Below are 12523 nucleotides of genomic sequence, written 5' to 3'. Positions count from 1 at the left end.
AAACTAAACAAATTAAAAAGCAGGTCTTAGAAAAGGAAAAAAACTTAAGTTTAAATTTTCAAACTCGTAGAGTTATTCTTGGGATTTTAAAATATTCAAATACATTAATTAGGCTTACATTTAAAAAATCTACGTAAAATGTATTATTTCTTTCGTGTTGATAAAATTGGGGATCAATGGTTGGGAATGAGACAAGTAAAAGAATGTCTACGTCCTATTCCAATTTCCAAGTGTGTAAATAAAACACATCCACCTCAAAAATATTTCCTAGAAAAGACATTTTCCATCTCCATCAATAATTCACAATCAAGATTTTTTCTTTGGGGGAATCTGGAGAAAATGTTCAAATTGATGTGAGCCTAAATATCTCAATCCATTGATAAATACTAAGGCGACGCATTTATCCCAATCTCAAGCTCAACAAGGGACTATAAGAGCTAAGAGATTAATAAATCACATCGCAGATTCGTCGTTACGTGAAAATATTATGTAAAAGGCGAAAAGATAAAAAGATAAAAATAATAACCTCAATGGAAAGGAAATGATCTCCACGACGAATCATATTTTGGTTAATAAGAATAATCATACAGAGATCTATTTTATTTTATTTACTCATAAACAATTGGAGCTCCAACCAACTGTCTTACAAATTTAGCCCGAAAAAAGAAAAAATATACAATTAAACCAAATAGACATATCTATAGAAGAAATTAAAAAGAATAAAAGTTGGGGTAAAGTTCACCTTGTATATTAAGATGAAGTAAGAAGAAATACATAGTTGTAACAAATAAATTATTATATATGACCATGTAACAATTAACGATTGAAAAATAACTCATTTAGAAGCTAATTCTTTTAGTTTTCTTCACTCCCACGCGTTTAAAAGAGAGTGATCCACACTTTTTGCCACATCAACATTCAGGGGGGTGTTCGCAACAAATTTTCTTAGTACGAAAAATAAACTGCAACAAAAATAATATAAAGAAAAAAAAAGATTTTATTGATAAATATTTGTGAGTACAATTCTTTGTATCCCTTGATTCTCCTCCATGAAATTCTTAGTGATTCGAGGGCTTGAGAAGCGTCTTTCTCGAATGTAGGATGATGTAAACCTCTTTGCGATATAGTTAATCGCCAAGAACGTTGAGTAGCACTTTGTTGTTTCGAGTTGATCTCCAGGAAAAACTCCGTTGATCACTCCTTTGTTGAAGAACTATGCACTTGATGATTTATCTCTCTGTTTGTGGATGCCTTCACCAATTGCGGAATGCTCTTCTCCAACTCTGAATGTCTCCTGAGAGTTTGTAACCCCTCTATTTATAGTTGTAGAGGATGGACAGTCCAGCTACATATGAACTCTCTTGCTTGATTCTGATTGGCTCATGTCATTTTAGCCACTTGGCGACCTGTGGTTGGTTCCTCCTTTTTGACTTGGATTGCCACATCATTTAACACGTGGCGTCATCTTTTTGGCTTGCAGTTTGACTAGATATGCCACGTCACTTGACACATGGCATGAGTCTGGGCCTTAAGATGAAATGGACCTTGGGCTTGAAAATAATAAAATGGACTGCTTTAACTTGTAAAGCCCATATTAATTATATCAACCCAATTGAATTTAATAAATTTTGTATGGATTAGACCCAATAAATTTTATATGTCTACATATGCCCCCTACTTCAAGACTTGTTGGGGTGTAGGCTTGCTATAACGAATGACGAGACTTGAAGTACCAACGAACGTTGATATTTTTGTTTCAGCACTTGTGGTGACTTCTACCGGTAAAATCTGATTTTTTATCCAGTTGCACATTTATGTGAAGTGCTAAATACAATCTCCAAGCAAAATTAACCTTCCAATACTTTGGTAGACGAACACGTGCGTGCAATGTTTTGGTTTGGAAGTAGCAATTGTAAACAATAGTGATGAAAACTTCTTGCAAATTGTCAGACAAATTTCCATGTTTGTCTCACGTTAGGTCTATTTCCTTTTTCACCAATTTGAATTTTGTCTCAAAGTTTCCATATAGGACTTGCTAGTCAACTACTAATCGAATCATATTTTTAAAGGAAAGTTCTTGTTCACCAAGCTAACAACAGCTGACTTAACACTTCTATACATAAAAGAGGTCCTAGAACATTTTCAATGAAGGTTTTCTGCAGTTTGTCCTTTTGCTTTGGAATCTATTTACAGCCGCCTCAGGTAACATTTAAACTTCAGTTCGTAATCTGCCGTTTTATATTACTTAGATTTACACGTTTGTGGCAAAAAGTTCATATCTCATTGTTAGAGACTCCAAATAATGAGCTGCTTGATTCTACTAAAACAAAACACAGAGGGTTGCAACATATCCAAGAACCGGAGCAAAAAATCCTTATGTACCATTTTAGGTAATGTTTTTAATGTTTTTTCAGGTGATGCCGCGTTGATCTTTGAGCTTTGAGCGTCTTCACAAAAAGCTTCATATCTTTGTGTAGGAACGTCAGAATCACGAGGGGTTTGCGGCTACAGAAACTAGACTCGGAGTAATGCACTATACAAAGAAGTTGGATTTAAATTCGCGTTGTATTATACCAGGAGAGCTTGCTAAACTTGGTCCAAGTTCTGTCGCGCTCGACATTTCAGCTTTGCATTCTCTTGCTAAAAAAATTCATATCTCAAGATAGGAGCATCCGAACTACAAATTGTTTACACCGTTGGTAAGAAGACTCGGTGATAGAAAACATCTATTAAATTCGAAGCTCCATCCCTTTTGATCCAGATGCAACAAATCTTTGATCGATTAAGCGCCGAAATCGCGAGGATTGTTCAGGCAGCATACTTCTTTTTTCCCCTTTTTTTTCATTGCAGACTTGGAGAAGATATACATGGCGAGTTCTCCAATCTGCATCATTAGAAGAAGTGGATGATCACCACTCCTTTTTTGTAGGGAAGAGGTTCATGAAGCGTACGATCCATCAAGATTTGACAGAGAAGTGCACGTCACAATGCTCAACATCCGCATTGAAGCGTCGTGTCATTGACACTGAGGATCCCAAAATATTTTCTTTTGCAGGATTTTGAGAGAGTTCCAGAGATCTTGATGTCCCTCGAAAGATGCATTGCGAGCGAACCACTCGTCTCTTTGTTGCAATTGGCGAGAGAGACGCATGTAGTGTCGTTTCAACATCGGCGACGAAATCCCTACTCTTGGAGGCTCGGAGAGACCCTATATCATCATTGGAAAGCGCAATATGTACCATATCGCATCGTTGTAGGCTGGCGAGGAAGACAACTGGAGTAGGCCTTTCCAACTTCGGCAAGCATGCACCTGGCACATCTCTGCTGCTTTGACTTAATAGTATTTCATGCTCTCATTGAAAAAATTGTATCTTGACCTAGGTGTGTCCAAACTGCAATCTACTTAATTCTACAGAATCAAAACTTGCACCACAGCGTCATATCCAAAATTTAGGGCCAAATTTCATCAGGATAGGTCGGAATGAATTATCGAAGGCGATGCACTAGTCTGTCATTTCGGCTTTACAACACTGCATGTTGTCATTGGAACGCACATATCTCAAGTTAGGAACATCCAAATCACTAATTGTATGTGTCACTGGAAAGAAGACTCAGAGATAAGGAAATCCCCAAAATATCATGGAAGGATTCCTAGCAGATTAGCCGCAGCAATATTTTGAGATTGACCCATCTGTCTGCCGAACTTGCTATTCAGCTTTGTGCGCTGTTATGAACAAATTCATATCTCGATCTAGGACTCCAAATTGGGATCCCTTTGCACCATTAGAAAGTATACTTGTAGATATGCAATACGTATTAGTCGTGGCAGAAATTCTTTCGAGCTGGAAACAGAAAATTCTTAAAGTCCACCTAGCTGCAGTAACTTTCAGATTCGTGTAGTTTCGGCGAAAAAAATTGTATCTTGAGCTAGGGGCCTCCAATTTGCAAACGGTTTATGTCATTGCAAACTAGACATCCAAATTCACAACATATAAAATATGAGGAGTTGAACGTCTTCCAAATGGACTGAAGTAGTTTTCCAAAGTTGATATCATCGTCTGTTGAGCTTGCTTTCTAGCTCTATGCTCTCTAAGTTGTCCTACAACTGCTTTTTTTTTTCTTCTTGAAATTGACTCTGCAATCTTGCATGTAGTATCTTTGGCTATCATGCGTCAAAAATCTTATCTCTTCATTTATTTCTTTTGTAGACTCGCAAAGAAGTTCAAAAGGGTCTAGATATCAGACCAAGGTGTCATACAAGATGCGGAGCCACCCCTTCACCAACTATTGCACTAGATTTGTTGATAGTCTTGAAGTTCATAAATGGCGGTTCCCATGGTTATTTAAGATTTTTTCCAGAGAGACGACTTCTCATATATAGGACCTTCAACCGACACTTGCACAACAGAAGCAAACTATCATGCTCGAGGCCTAACAAGATATGTGCTCAGGAGATCATCACAACTACTGAACGTGAGAGACATACATCGAGAATGACATTAAATGCAGAGACGTCATACAAAATTGGAAATGCATTTAAGACGCGTCAGCAACAAAGCCTGGTTAACGATCATCCTCATGATTTAGGCTTTTGTATAGAAAAATGTCTAGTTCCTTTTGTCTCTATATTTTTGGATGTATCAACTTTTGTACTATTAAAGCAATAAAATATCTTTTGTACTTTAACGCAAATCGCCTTCTTTTCCTCATAGAAATGTGCCTCTACACTTGAAGAATTTATGTGATGATCCGACGACGCCAAATTTTTATTTTTGAAAAACTCATGTGACTGAACTTAGAATGAAACTCTAAGATGCCTACGTACCTTGGCAAAGAGGATCAAGTCATAACGTAGTTCAGAGGGGTGAGTTCTTTTTTTTTTCTTTTTTATGTCCTAATTTTTTGCGTAGGCCGCCTCTCGCGAGGTTTTCAACCTAGCGGACTTTTTTTTCCGTACACAGTTTAGACTCATGTGGGCCACGAGTGTAGCAACGTGCAGTTTAGGCTCATGAATCAAAGAGCGTCATGATTTGCAGTTTAGGCTCGTACGTCGAGGAGCACATGTGACTTTCATGGGAAGTAGCGCTTCAGAAATTTTTCGTTGATCGGACCAACTCTGAGACCATCCTTATCAAACAATTTTATATGTGCCACTTGAATAGGCTTCCTTCACAACATATGGCCCATCCCATTTTGAGGTAAACTTGTCGCCTATGCGTTTGTTGAGGATTATGGGTCATCGAACAACTAGGACTAAGTCTCCCACTTGGAATGAATGTGGCCGCACTTTCTTGTTGAAGGCTCTAGCTAGTCGAGCTTGATAGCACTCCAATTTTTGTTGCGCTTCCAATCTTTTCTCATCCGATACCTCTAACTCTATTAGGCAAAGTTGAGCATTCTTTTCAGACGTGAGTCCTTCTTGGATTGCGATCCGTAATGATGGAATTTGTTGCTCCAACGGAAGGATTGCTTCTATGCAATATACCAAAGAGTAAGGACTTGCTTGTGTAGTAGTTCTGAAGGTTGTCCGGTATGCCCATAAAGCTTCACCAATTTTCTCATGCCAGTCTCTCTTGTTCTTTGCAACCACTTTCTTCAAAAGGTTACCAAGCATCTTGTTAAATGCTTCATCAAGGTCGTTGGCGAGTGCATTATAAATTGAAGACTTATGTTGTTTGAAACTGAACTTCTCGCACAGACTCTTCACGAGCTTGTTGTCAAATGGTGTTCCATTATCAGTGATTATGTATCTTGGTATGTCGTACCTAAAAATTATATATGACTTGATAAAATCGACAATGGTTTCCTTTTTCACCTCCTTGAGTGGAACAGATTCAGCCCTTTAGAGAAGTAGTCCGTAGTGGCCAATATGTACATTTGTCCCTTTGATGAATTTGGAAGTGGTCCAACAACGTCAAGTCCCCATGTATCAAAATGTTATGAAGCTACAGTCAGATGAAGATGCTCTGGAGGTTGGCGGATGTAGTTGGCATGAAATTGACACGCTTGACATCTTTTGGCATGATCCATGCAATCCTTCACCATTGTCGTCAAGTAGTAGCCTATCCTCTTGATGCGAAAATGGAGCTTGGGACCAGATTGGTGTGCTCTACATGAGCTAGAATGTGCTTCCTCCTTTGCTTGGCGAGCTTCTTCTTTGTCAAGACATCACAATAATAGTCCTTCAAAAGAGCAACGAAACAATGTCCCTTATAGAAGATGAATCGTGATGCTCTTTGTTTGATGTATGTTCTTTGTCGCGGATCTTTTGGTAACTTTCCATGTTCAAGGTAGTCTATCAGTGGTTGCCTCCAATTTTCTTCTTCAATCACTCGAACAGATGTATGATGGATTTCGTTGATTTGAAGATCCAGAAGTCTAGGAATAGCCCTCCACCTTTGCTAACTCATTCTCTCCAAGTGCCATCGTCGTGTCCAAGTTAGCCAAAGCATCAGCCTTGTGATTTTCTTCTCTTGGGACGTGGTTTAAGAACACTTGGTCGAATTTTTCAAGTAAACCAGAAGCATATTGATGGTATGGAAAGAGATCTTCCTTCTTTACCTTGTAACTCCCCAAAAGTTGGTTGATGATCAACTTAGAGTCGCCGTAGATCTCCAACTATAGAATCTTTATTTCTAATGCCATTTCGAGACCGACGATCAAAGCTTGATACTCTGCGGCATTGTTGGAGCATGTGTTCACCTAAAACAAAGGAGAATGGCAAGACTTGTCTTTCTAGAGAGATCAACACAACACCTGCTCCCGCACTGTTACGACGTGCAGATCCATCAAAGAACATTGTCCATGATGGTAACTCTTCAATGAACAAAGTGTCTTCATCTAGAAACTCATCCAAAAGCTCCCATTCCGCCAGCAGAGGGTGATTAGCCAGAAAATTGGCTTTTGCTTGTCCTTTCACAGCTTTTTGAGGTGTGTATGTGATCTCATATTGGTTAAACAATATGGACCATCTTGCTAGGCGTCCAGAAAGAAGAGGTCGAGTCTATCGATACCCAATTTTTCCCTATATATTTTCAAAATAATGTATGCATGCATATATAAGCATGCCTAAGGATTTTAGTATTTTTTTCTCAATTTTTTAAAGATTTTTAAAATCAATTTATTTTCCATTTTAGCAGTACAAAATCAGTAATTATTTCCCAAAATCCTCAATTTTGGTGAGTAATTTATTTTATTCCCATGTTTATACAAAAAATATAGTTAAGGTAATTTTGTATACATTTTTACAAATTTATTTGGTATTTTGAAGCTAAATTGCATATAATTGCAATTCTAGCCTATTTTAAGTTTGATAGCATTTTAATTATAAAAATTGGTTCCAGTATTTTTAAATTAATTTTTATGTGTTATTAACTGATTCAGTACCTTTAATTTGCTTTTAAAATCATTTTACTATTTTTTTATAAAATAAAAGGGAAAACTGGCTATTTAACATTTAGCCTCATTTCGTTGCAATTACAGCCTGTTTACATTTCAATTTTAGCCATCAATTGACCCAATCCTAATCCCCAATTGGGCCGGCCCAATTTCAATTTTACCCAACCCCTTAACCCGTTTATTTAACCCGCCCGGCCTTTCTTTCAATCCAAGCCGTTGATCATTTTGATCAACGGCCAGGATCGTCCCTTGCCATTTTTAATTTCCCTACCCTAACCTAATCCCCCCATTTCGTTTGGTCCACCGCCTTTGAATACTCTCCTCTCTCAAGACACTCTCGAAGGTTCTCCAGAACCCTAGTCGTCTTCAACCCTTTTTCCACCGTACTAAACTTTTGCCGGAATCCATGGCTTCTCAGGCCATGGATGGTCTGTACTCCCCCGCTCCGCCATTAAACCCTGGGTGTTCGAAGTGTTGAGATCTGACCTCGATGGTTCTCTTTCAGATCTTCTCAGAGCTATAGTTCTATGGCCTCTCCGGCCTCGCTCCGGCGTATCCAAGCATCAGGAGCCTATTTCTGACCTCTCCGACTCAAGATCGGGCTTTCTTCCAAGCCTTTCTCATTTCTAGGGTTTCTCCGAAACCCTAAGCTATTCGAGGTTTTTCTCTGTCTGTTTTCTTAGATCTATGCTATATCCGTGTTTTATTGGACTTTAAGGTGTTTTCCCCAATCTTTTCTTTCAAAATTGTTTCTCTTCGATTTAGGGTTTCTAAAAGGATTTCAAAATGTCTTTCTGATTCTTCCTTTTCTTTTCTTTATGTGTGTTTGCGTATATTATGTTTTACCACGCATGTGTTGTTCTTCTGCTTTTCTTTCTACTATGCATGACTCTCGTGTACTTTGTATTCTACTGTGCCTTTAGACTAGGCTCGCATGTCAATCTTTGTTATGTTTTTCTATCTGTTTTTTGCTATACTTTTCAGTATTCTTCTACTGTATGTGTTTCCTACTGAGTTCTTAAGTTCTCTATTTGCCTTCTTCTAGACTTTGTTTGAGCTCTTTTAAACATGTTTCCTCTACTGTTTTCCTAAATGTTATACTGTTTTCCTAGGACCCCCCCCCCCCCTCTCCCTTTACTTATTTAATCTTTCATAATTTCCTTTTTTTTTTTTAACAAGAAACTGCTCAATTTTCAGCTTCTTTAACTTTTCTTTACTTCAATCGCTTGCATCAATTACGTAAAACCTTCCTTTTACTTGTTTATTTTCAAAACATTAAAATTGCTTTCTTTCCAACTTTCAGCATTCTTTAAACTTCTTGTACTTCAGTTGCTCGTAACCATTATGTGAAAATTATCTCGTATTTGCAATTCTTGCTTGTTCACTTGTCATTTGCACTTAAAGTCACAATTGTAGCATGGCCGGGAACCACACTAGTGGATCTTGAGGGGTGCCTAACACCTTCCCCTCGAGATAATATCAAGCCCTTACTCAATCTATGGTTTTTCTAAATCAAATTTCTTTAGTGTCCTAATGCACTTAATCATTAGGTGGCGACTCTTCAATTGCAAACCCAATTCCCAAAAGGAAACGAGTTGTCTGCTCAAATGTCATAAACCCAATTTTGCGAGAGAAAGGGGGCATCGACAGCATGGCTGATAATTAGGTAGTTGTTTGAACAACATCACTCCCGAAGTATAGGCGAGAGTCATAACCGAGGGTTTAGAGGTTGGATTAGAGATAACGATACCTCGGATGCGATCTAAGTGAATTGTAATGCGAATCTAGCTAGTGTAGCTTGAGAGAGAGTGTCTAGTAAATTATCATAATTGCTTGAGAGAGATTTATGATAGCTAGAGAGTTCATGATTGATAGAGGCAACTAAGTCAACGCTATAAGAAACATACAACCAAGGAAATCAACAACGGGGGAAACCATTACCATTAGACCTTTATTCTAATTGTTTACAATTCAAGCGTAGTTAGTTTTCAGCTGTTTATTTATTTTCAATCTTGTCTTCTTGGTGATATTAAACAGATACAGCTAAGCCTTAGTTCTCTGTGGGATTTGACTCCGGACTTTTAGATCGGATTATATTTGCAGCGACCGCTTATCCTTTTTAGGACTAGAGTTGGGCGTGATCAGGTATCCAGCATATTCAAACAATATAAAATTTATAGTAAAAGATATAAACAGCAAAGGGGAGAGAGAACCTCTATTGTTGAACGATATTCTCCAAAATGTGTACAAGGGCAGCAAAAACTTCTAAATGATTGAACGTGGTGAGGCTCACAGTCGACTGTCAAAGCCTCAACGACGACCTCGAAATGACCTCGACCCCAAGAAAACGCTACTGTTACGGGTCCATTTTGTGGCGAAATTGGGACTGTTTTGGGGTTAAACAACTGCTCGTTTAGGGATGTGTCGTAACTGTTATTGTCGATTTCGGGCAAATTTCATGGTTGTTGCTGGGCGTCGATTTTGCTTGGGCTGAAGACGGAGCAGCTTTTTTTTACATCTGGTTTTCGTTCTTTTCCCTCTCTCTTTTTGTATTTTTTGGATCTGTTCCTCCTTGCTCTTTCGCTACTGCGTGTGCCTCTCTTTTAATTTCTTTGAGATTGAAGCTTGGGGAGGGGACGACTGTTGCTTCTATATGAGAAAATCAGAAGAGTCTCAACAATGGGGTGCTGCCGTTTTTAGCCTTTGGAATTAGAGATTAGGTTCTTCTTTTATAGGGAGTAGGAATTAGGTTAGGTCAAATGGGAAATGGGTATGGGCTCAATATTTTGGGCTATCCAAAATTGGGCCTTTCCAACCCAAAATCTTAATTTTTTTCTACAAATAATGTAAAATCTATACTATAAAATACATAACTAACTCTAATTAATTAAAATAAATAATATTATATTGTGAAAGTATTTTTTGGTATTTTTCAAGATTCTATAAAAATAAAATAGATAAAAATAGGTGAAAATAGTATTACTACATTAAGTACTAATTAACCTTAAATTAAATAGACTTGAAACTACTTTTTGTGTTTACGATTTTTTTTAAATACTAAATAAAATAACAATAAAAAATAGTATATTAGAATCCTAGAAAAATTCAAATAACTCAAATAAATATATAAAATATGTGAAACTGCTAATATAGCTTGAAGACGTGGCGGGTCAAAAATTACATGTCTATAACTGCCCCTCTTTGACTCGAAACACGAAGAGTTTTCAGACAAAGAACGATGAGACAAATTTTTTGACCCGACCCTTATTTAAAGAGACCAAAAACTAAAAGAAAAGAGAATGTGACCGAGCCCTGGTATTTGAGCTGCCTACATATCCTTGGCTATAAAGGAATCAAGCCACGTGTAGTTCAGAAGTGAATGAGGTGATGGAGTGTGTGGAGAGGATGAGAGAGTCGAGTGAGATACCGTTCTGTCGAGGTTCCGGTTCGCGGTCCTGTTATTACACCAAAATCAAAAACGAAAAAGACTAACTAAGCATGTCAGCTATGAGTTACAAGGTGTTGATACCCAATTTTTCCCTCACATATTTTTAAACACACACACACACACACACACACACACACACACACACACATATATATATATATATATATATATATATATATATATATATACACTTTCAAAGTATTACTTATGCAGTTATAAACATGCATAAGCATTTTGTAACGTCTCGTAAATTTTCGTGATTCATTTTAGAATTATAAAAATTCTCCTTGCTGGATTTAATCATATAAAGTCGTTGGAAATAGTGAAATTTAGGAAAATAAATATACTACTAGAGAATAAATAATTATTTATTTTATATCTGAGTGTATAGATGCCTATTTATATTTTCTGGAAATTAATATTTATATATTGAGGGATAGGAAAAATGTCTCTTGAATTAGATAAGTGGCTAGTGGGCCTAATTTATAAATGGTGCATATTAATGAGTCAGAAATTAATTTTTAAATAATGAATAATAGTGAAGTGGTATAGGCCCGTATCTTTTTTTGTTTGTTTGTTGAGTACGCGTTAATTGGGGAATACCTAGGGCATAAAATAAGAGTAAATAAAGTCTTAACTCCTTAAGAGAGTAAAGACACAAAGAAAAATGTCCGTAAGAGGACGTCTGGTTTTGATCAAGGAAAAAGTTAAGAAAAGAAGATAAAAGAGAGCGAGTTAAGGACGTTCGATTTTGCTCAGGTATTACTAAATTTTGGTATATGACTTTTGAATTGATCGTGGTCAGTGGTATAGAATATGGGAATGAATGGTTATGCCATAATTAGTAGACATTAGTTATAGAATGATGATGGAGGTAATAATGATGTAACAATTGATGAATTGAATTAAATATAGGTTTGGGTGTACAATGCTAAGGAAAAGCACTTCCTTTGCTCGTAAACAGTTGCGACTTCTGCTACTATAATTTAGGGGACATATGATTATGTGGTAATTGAGTAATTATAGAAAAAAACTTATTATTATGATCAAGGCTCCGTAACATTGCATATTAGAGTCAAATAATGTGCACAGGAAATTCGTGGGATCTACACTCTATGTTAGATTAGTTACATTACCTATTCATGTAATTAGACTTTGAATCTTTCAACTTACATATAGCTACGAGTGTAGTAATGAGACATAAAGTCCAGAATTACATATGTTAGCGACCATTTAAATTGAGTGAGTTTTACATATGTTAGCGATTAAGGAATTAATTGAATCGTTAATGTGTCGATTATTAGCCAGCTTTTGTGTAAGAATTATGAGATAAATCCGATGAATATAATTGACATCGTTAAGTAATATTTTGGATAGATTCGGAGCTTTTGGAGACCGAGTCGAGGGACAAGGGCATCCCGGAGTAGGATTTTACGCTGTTAAGGTAAGTAACAGTTTTAACTCTGGCTTTGAGGGTATAAACCCGAAAAAATTGATATCATGTGATTGTTTGGTGGTGATACCCACGCTAGGTGACGGGCGTGTGGGTGTGCACCGCGAGGGATTGAGACTTGGTCCGTCCCGTGAGGCCAGGCCTAAAAGCTATTATCTGTGGTTATGTATTTACTTGTTGTTGAACTTGTTTGCCTTCATGTTAAAGATCCCGTTTAGGTTTTA

The sequence above is a fragment of the Nicotiana attenuata genome, chromosome 3, assembly GCF_001879085.1.
Source record: "Nicotiana attenuata strain UT chromosome 3, NIATTr2, whole genome shotgun sequence".
NCBI classification, from domain to species: domain Eukaryota; kingdom Viridiplantae; phylum Streptophyta; class Magnoliopsida; order Solanales; family Solanaceae; genus Nicotiana; species Nicotiana attenuata.
Note: the sequence above shows the minus strand (reverse complement) of the source record.